The sequence below is a fragment of the Choloepus didactylus genome, chromosome 14, assembly GCF_015220235.1.
Source record: "Choloepus didactylus isolate mChoDid1 chromosome 14, mChoDid1.pri, whole genome shotgun sequence".
Classification (NCBI taxonomy): Eukaryota; Metazoa; Chordata; class Mammalia; order Pilosa; family Megalonychidae; genus Choloepus; species Choloepus didactylus.
Window position 1 is genome coordinate 22,984,103 of NC_051320.1, and position 8,064 is coordinate 22,992,166.

At 37.4% G+C, this 8,064-nt stretch overlaps 1 long non-coding RNA gene and 1 pseudogene across 1 annotated transcript; both read left to right on the top strand.

Annotated features, from left to right (window-relative positions):
* On the top strand, positions 1–729 carry LOC119508797 (annotated as a pseudogene).
* Positions 730–2,418: 1,689 nt separating this feature from the next.
* LOC119508716 lies at positions 2,419–7,770 on the top strand. The gene is made up of 2 exons (XR_005211570.1): positions 2,419–2,481; positions 7,559–7,770. It is a non-coding gene; the product is annotated as an uncharacterized LOC119508716 (long non-coding RNA).
* Positions 7,771–8,064: the final 294 nt, after the last annotated feature.

Below are 8,064 nucleotides of genomic sequence, written 5' to 3' on the forward strand. Positions count from 1 at the left end.
AAAGTCAATGCTAAAAATCAGAGCTATGTTCTTAAATGGGGTTTCTCATTGAAAACATGACCAAGTTCAGTGGCTTCATGCTTTTTAAAAAAAAGATTCCTGGGAACCATTCAGATAAAGGGAAACAAATACCTGAATGTAAAAATGTCAAAACTATGCAGGGTGTCCTTCCTCAGAATGTTTCCTCCAAAAGAGTTTACTTCCTCTGTTTACAAGCATCTAATGGAAATACATCTCTTTGGTCTGAAGAGAAAAAATTTGATACCGAAATACATACTGTCATATTTCCTCCAATAATCAATGTGAAATCTGTTGACAGTTCCCTGTTTATCTATCTCAGTGCTCCAGAAGAGTCAGAAAACAAGTCTATGAACCAGCATTACCCCGTAATTTATGAAATTGTTTTTTGGGAAAACACATCAGCTGCTGAGAGCAAAATTCTAGAGAATAAAACTGATTTTACTCTTCCTAACCTGCAACTGCTATGTATTGTGACAAAGCCAGAGCACTTGTTGAGAATGAAAAATGGAATAAAAGCCATGTTTCTAGGGATACTTTATGTGAGAAACAAAACCAGGAAATACTTCCATAACCAGGATTATAGTTAGAATTTACATTGCATTATTTTCCTTCCCATTTGTCATTTATGCTGTGAGAGGCCTCTTGAAATATATCAATTATGTGTTCTTTCCATAATGTAAACCTTCTCATATAAACAAGTATTTCTCTTAACAGCCACTAAAGAATCTACTCCTCTTCACTTCTGAGGAACAACCCGAAAGATGTTTTATAATTGAAAATACAAACAATATTGCTGCAGTGGAAGAAACTCATTAAATTGATGAAGATCACACAAAATACAATTCCCAGACTAATCAAGGCTCAGGAAACCATTCTAATGAAGATGAAAATATCAAAGGTAAAGCAAGTGAAGAATTTCTACAACAGGAAACTGTGACTAGATATGAGCTCTAAATATTAGGCAGGTTGGTGGGAGTTTTACTGTGGGAGCCTGAACTCTTTTTCCTCTCAGTAACTGTAAAGAGAATTCTTCAGATCATAAGTCCTAAAAATATTGGTAAGCACTTAACAATTTAAAAATAAAATTACACGTTTGGAGAAAAGTTTCAACATTCTTTTCCATTCGTAAAGTCTTTAGAGACCTGTCAATGGACCAGCCTTTGATGAAATGAGTTAACAGGGCCACTCATCTTTCTCCTGATCTATTAAATATCACTGTGCTGGTCGTGTTTTGTGGCTGAGGATAGTATTTATATCCCTGTCAGCCAATGCTGTCACGGGTGCTGTGGTTACTGTATGTATCATCTAGTCGCTCTCCATTCCCAGTATTATATTTCGTTATTTTTCAGGAGAAATTGAGAAATTGAGTCTTTTCTTTGACATGAGGTAGGCCCTTAGAAAATTTAATTAGAAAAGCCTGAATACTATCATCACTCTGTTTTCTAAAAAGTAGTTTACTCTAGAAAACAGCTCCAGATGCCAGGAAGATGACCCTTAAAAACTCTCAGGAGCCTTCTGTGCATTTATCCCAAGAACAATGGGGTCTTTCCTCACAGTTACCTGCTTTTTACATGGTTTAAAATTAAAACTAGGTATTCTTTTACTATGCATTAAGTCACCTGATTAATAACTTAGTAGTACAATAGCTTCTGGTTAGAATTTGCAGTCACTGATGTTAAAGGGAAATGGGGTAAATGGGTCACTATCTAATTAGGAAAGCTACTACTATTTTTTAAGATCTGGGAGCATAGAGAGGTTAATCATAGTTTATGCAAGAAAACATGGGACCAGAAAATGCTCATGATAAAACAGAGTAAGAAGTAGAAAAATTCAGCAGGAATAATATGTATAATCAACTCTTAATTATTGACATACTATGGGATTTGTTTTCTTATGGCTTATATGTGTCATTTTTAATACTAGGATAACTTCTCTTTACTGTCTAGCTGTATTCAGGTGTTCTCCTTCTGCTCATCCTGTATATACTTGTGTTAGTTTGGACGTATTATGTCCCCCAAAACGCCATGTTCTTTAATGCAATCTTGTGGGGGCAGATGTATTAGTGTTGATTAGGTTGGAATATTTGGATTAGGTTGTTTCCATGGAGATGTGACCCACCCAACTGTTGATAATACCTTTGATTAGATTATTTCCATGGAGGTGTGGCCCCACCCATTCAGCGTGGGTCTTGAGTTAATCACTGGAGTCCTGTATAAGAGCTCAGACAGAAGGAACTTGCTGCTGCAGCTTAGAGAGACATTTTGGAGACTGCTGTTGAAAGTAGACTTTTGCTAGTCCAGAATTTGCCTGGGAGAAGCTAAGAGAACACCCTCAGATGCCGAGAGAGGAACATCCTGGGAGAAAGCCATTTTGAAACCAGAACTCCGGAGCAGACGCCAGCCATGTGCCTTCCCAGCGAATAGAGGTTTTCCGGACACCATTGGCCATCCTCCAGTGAAGGTACCCTATTGTTTGACACCTTACCTTGGACACTTTATGGCCTTAAGACTAACTTTGTAACCAAATGACCCCCCCTTTTTGAAAGCAAATCCATTTTTGGTGTTCTGCAAAAAGGCAGCATTAGCAAACAACAGTACTCAAGAAAATGCAACTTATTTAAATCAAAGTGAGGGAAAAGTGTAACTAGAAAGAAAAATTTTTTTAAATTATATATTGCTTTCCTAGGGCACATGTAACTTATTTTTAAATTATTTTATAGTTTGTTTTATTCGTGAATATCCTTATTAGAGAGGAAGTCTTAAGAATTATGGTGGCCACTAGGGCAAAATTCTCAACTTCAGCTGTTGAAGGGGCCAGTGAAAGAGAAGAGAGATGCGGGCTTAGAGAGCATGCTGGCAAGTGTGTGTAACCTAAGGCCAGTCTTCTTTCTGTGGTAGTCTCTGCTCAGGTCACAGGTTCATCCTGGTGGAAGAAAAGGTTGAAAGCACCTGCGCTAGGGAGAGCAGGGGCACTAAGCACGTCTCCAGCGTGCACGCAAGACCACAGGCCATGCCACATGGTCTCCTGGACCTGCAGTCCAAGCTTTATGCGTCATTCCAGCAGAGAATAATGGGGTATCAGAGAGTCCCAAGGATCTCCTGGGAGAGGCAATTCTCTGCTGAAGAATCCTAGAGTGACCCGGAACACGCTCACCTTCTGATCTTTCTGACCAGAGGCCTTTGGTTTAAAGCAGACCTTCTGGGCCGGCCTTGCATTTATCAAGACCCTATCATCTAATGTTCCTTAAAGAGATTAGGAACCTGTCACAACCCACTGCCACCCTTGGCTTTCATACTGTGCCAGTGGAGTGGTCCTATGCAGTACTTTAGGCCCAAGATTTACTGCAGTAAAAAAGCTTCCTCAAGCTTGACATTATAATTGAAAGACACCAATGAAATTGTTAGATCCCAAGATGTGGGAATGTATGTCTTCATGTCTTAAGACCATCTGGTTTCAGCAAAGAAGCACCTGAGAGCAGCAGCAGCAGCAAAAAAAAAAAAGATTTCTTCACTCTACTTTGTCATCTAGAAATGAAATAAATTTCATTCCATTCTTTATTAAGTTCTAAATGTCAAGCAGAATGTGCTTACTTACAAGGTGATGTGTATTTTTTCTGAAAAATAGTTTACTTGGAAGTACTGTGCACTTGAGAACACCACTAAATTACCTCAAAATCACAATATTGATAGTTCTTAGAGAGGCTAGATATGATCCATGAGTTGATGTGATAGGCTTATATCATTAGAGCTAGAACTAGTTATATTAATGTATGTTAATATATGCATATATAAATATTAATATATGGATGAGTTATAGTTAGGTTTACTAGCTCAAATTCATTAACTTGTTCAAATTTTGTATGTTTAGTTGCTCAGTGTATGAAGAAGTTTGCTACAACTTCCCTGTGGTTGTGGATTTGTATATTCTTGCATGTATTCTGACAACTTTCACTTCCTGACATAGGAGTGAGAGGGCCTGATATAGTTGTCTGGATCCTGTCCCCTGTTCCTTCCCCCTGCACAGCAGAGACTAAGAAGGAAGTCGGAGCACTACATGAGCAGAAAAGACATCACAGGGAAATGGAAATTAATGAGTTCAGACTCACTAAGAATCACTGTGACATTGACGTCTCCCTTTGCAAGGTTTTGCTCATGGCCTAATCCTCACTTGCTGCACTGTGATATTTCTCCTCTCAACCACCTCTTCTCCTTTCCCTCAACCCTAATTCCTTTGTTGGATAGTATTCACCAAATTCCTTCTTTCCAATATTTCAAAATTCAGTTTTAATATTTTTATGATACTTATGGGACTGGAAAGTTGGTCAGAAATGTTTCCTAACTGATGCAATAAATATCTGTTGAACACAGGTCAAGGTGCCAGGCCCTGTAATAGGTGTTGATCAAGAGTGGTAAACAAAATACACATGGATATTTCACAAGAGTGAAACACAGACATGAAACAAATAAACCTAGATAAATTGTGAAAATCACTGAGGGGGAAGAACTGAGTTCTATAGGAATGGGGAATCCTGCTGTGAGGAAGTGTGGAGGGAGCATATCCCAAAAGGAGTGAGCAGCTGTAGGAAGGCCCTGCGCCAGGACAGACCTTGGCCTCTGGAGAGATGAAAGAAGCTGAGGCATAGTGAGTAGTCAGTGGCCAAAAGGCAACTGGAGAGACAGATGGGGGCTACCTCATGGGGGGGCTCTGTAAACCATGTTAGAATTTTAATTTTATTCCAGAAATTGTAATCCATTGAAGGGTTTGATGTGAAGAAGAGTGAGATGACTAAATTTATATTTTAAAATAAAACTCTCACTAGTACTAGGTGGAGAATGGACTAGAGCAGGTCAAGAGTGGAAGCAGGGGTACCACTCAGGGCAAATTTGGCAAAATGAAGGTTGTTGGTGACCTCCGAGTACATTTCCCTCTTTCGGGAAGTTTACTGACACCACAATGGCAAATAAAACAAAGACTTAAACTAAGTTCTGTAAAGAATTGTTTATACAATTCTCAGTTACCATTGTAAATTATTTATAGTCTGGGAATCCATAATGGTGCCCCCCCATTTAAATTTTGTGGGGTGTTTTTGGTGAAAAAAAATTTTTTAGAGAAGTCGTGGGTTTACAGAACTATCATGCATAAAATACAGAATTCTCATATACCACCCTATTATTAACACCTTGCATTGGTGAGTAATATTTGTTACAATTGATGAAAGTAAATTTTTATAATTGTACTGTTAGCTACAGTCCATGGTTTAACTTAGCGTTCAGTGTTTGTATTATACAGTTCCATGGATTTTCTTTTTAATTCTGTACTATGCATACATCCTAACATTTCCCCTTTTAACCACATTGAGATCTGTATTTCAGTGCTGTTAATTATGTTCACCATGTTGTGCTACCATCACCACCATCCATTACCAAAACTTTTCCAGGATTCCACATAGGAATCCTGTACATTTTAAGACTTAACGTCACATTCCGTATCCATCCCCCACTCCTGTCCCCTGGTAACCTACATTCTATATTCTGATTCTATGAGTTTGCTTATTCTTATAGTTTCATATCAGTTAGATCATACAATATTTGTCCAAAAACATAGATTTATCATTACTTTGTATGCATTTGCATTTGAGCACCTGTAGGAAGTAAGAAGTGACATTACGTACCATACAATACAATATAATAATACTGGCATTTATAATTACCCAAATGGTTACCTTTACTGCAGGTTTTTATTTCTTTATGCTGCTTTGAAACACTGTCTATTGTCCTTTCCTTTCAGTATGAAGAACTTCCTTTAGAGCAGGTCTAGTGGTGATGAACTCCCTTAGCTTTTGTTTATCCAGGATTGTCTTTCTCTCTCCATCATTTTTTTTCTGTTTAGTATGTTTTCAACTCTTTATTATTGTGTGAGTCTACACAGCTATTGAGGTGATTTTCTTTTAGCACTTAAAATCAACAACTCTTTAATATTATTATATATATAGCTGGGACTCAAATTTATAACTTTCTCTTAAAAATCACAAATATATTTTCAACTATTTGACTCTGGACCCACTTAAGGCGCACACATTGCAGTAATCTGATACGTTTTAGTCTTTTTTAAGCTGTAGGTTTCCACTTCCACCTGGCTTTTTTTCTTGAAATTTGTTGAGGAAAGTGAGTCATTATCTGATAAAGTTGCCTTATATATGGATTTTGGGAATTGCAGCTCCATAGTATGGTTTAACATTTTACTTTACTCTCTGTATTTCCTTTTAATTCGTAGTTGGATGAAGAGGTTAGGTCACATTCAGGATCAATTTTCCTTTTTCTTTTTTTTTTTTTTTGGCAAAACTTCTTAGGTGAAGTTGAAGGGTTTGTTTTTTTTTTTTGATCAGAATTCTCATAATCTCTAGCCTTGATATAATGTTACCAGCTGCTGCTGCACTCCAGATCCTCGTGTGTGTGTGTATGTGTGTGTATGTATGTATGATATATATATATATATATATATATATATATATATATATATATATATATGGGGTGTAACTTTTTTTTAAATTCTGTTTTATTGAGATATATTCACATGCCATACAGTCATCCACAGTGTACAGTCAGCTGTCCACATTTTCATCGTATAGTTGTGCTTCATCACAATTTACGAACATTTTCATTATTCCAAAAAATAAAAAATAAAAAAAGTAAAAAAGAATACCTAAAACATCTCTCCCATGCCACCCTACTTTTCAATTAATTTTTGTCCCCATTTTTCTACTCATTTGTCCATACACTGGATAAAGGGAGTGTGAGCCACAAGGTTTTCACAATCACACAGTCACACCATGAAAGATACATAGTTATACAATCATCTTCAAGAATCAAGACTACTGGGTTGCAGTTCAACAGTTTCAGGTATTTCCTTCTAGTTATTCCAGTGCACTAAAAACTACAAAAGGATATCTATATAGCACATAAGAATACCCTCCAGAGTGACCTGTCGACTCTATTTGAAATCTCTCAGCCACTGAAACTTTATTTTGTTTCATTTCACTTCCCCCTTTTGGTAAAGAAGATTTTCTCAATCCCAGAATGCTGGGTCCAGGGTCATCCCCGGGAGTCATGTCCCACAGAGGGGACAGAGCCCTGAGTTTACATATAGAGTTGACTTAGGCCACATCTGAGCAACAAAAGAGGTTCTTTGGTGGTGACACTTAGGCACAATTATAAGTAGGCTTAGCCTCTCCTTTTCAGTAATAAGCTTTATAAGGGCAAACCCCAAGGTTAAGGGCTCGGCCTACTGAATTTGTATTCCTCAGTGCTTGTGAGAATATCAATAATTCCCCAGGTGGAGAGGTTTAATATTTCCGCATTTCCCCCCAGTTCCTCAGGTGGGCCCTGCAAATACATTTTTATTCCCTGGAAGGTGAGCTTATGGACTTTACTTTCCTAAAGAATATTGTATATCTCTCAGGACATACAAATGAACTGTAAAATTTAATTTAATTTTTAATTTGAATTCTAATTGTCTACCATTTTCATTCTTCCCAAAGGTAAAAGCATCTTGTGAAGAATGGAGTTTTGCCTCTCATCTCAGTGGATATATCCCCTCTAAAAAAAAATCAGAACAAGACTTATCCTCGCCAAAAAATGGAGAGTCACTGAACTATATTGAAGAAAACATGCTCTCAATTGCAACAGAACATTGAGCTTATTTCCTTTCAGAAGCACATTTTTCTTTATTAAAATTATGGATGTAGAACAACTGAGTCTCTATCATTTTCATTTTCTTTGGTCAAAATGTCTTCTTTCTGGTTCTTCTGAGTTTCTCTATACTCATCATCAATGATGAAGAAAACACATTGCGGCTTTTCCTCCTTTAATAGCATGTGACCTGGGTGAGAAGGCAGCCATTCCAGGCATAGCCTGGAGGATCTGATTAAATAGCTCTTCCATTTTATTTTCTGGCTTTTCTACATTCTTCCCCCTTCTTTTAATCTTGTATCCCACCACTTTGCTGAATTTGTTTATTAGCTCAAGTAGCTGTGTCATTGATTTC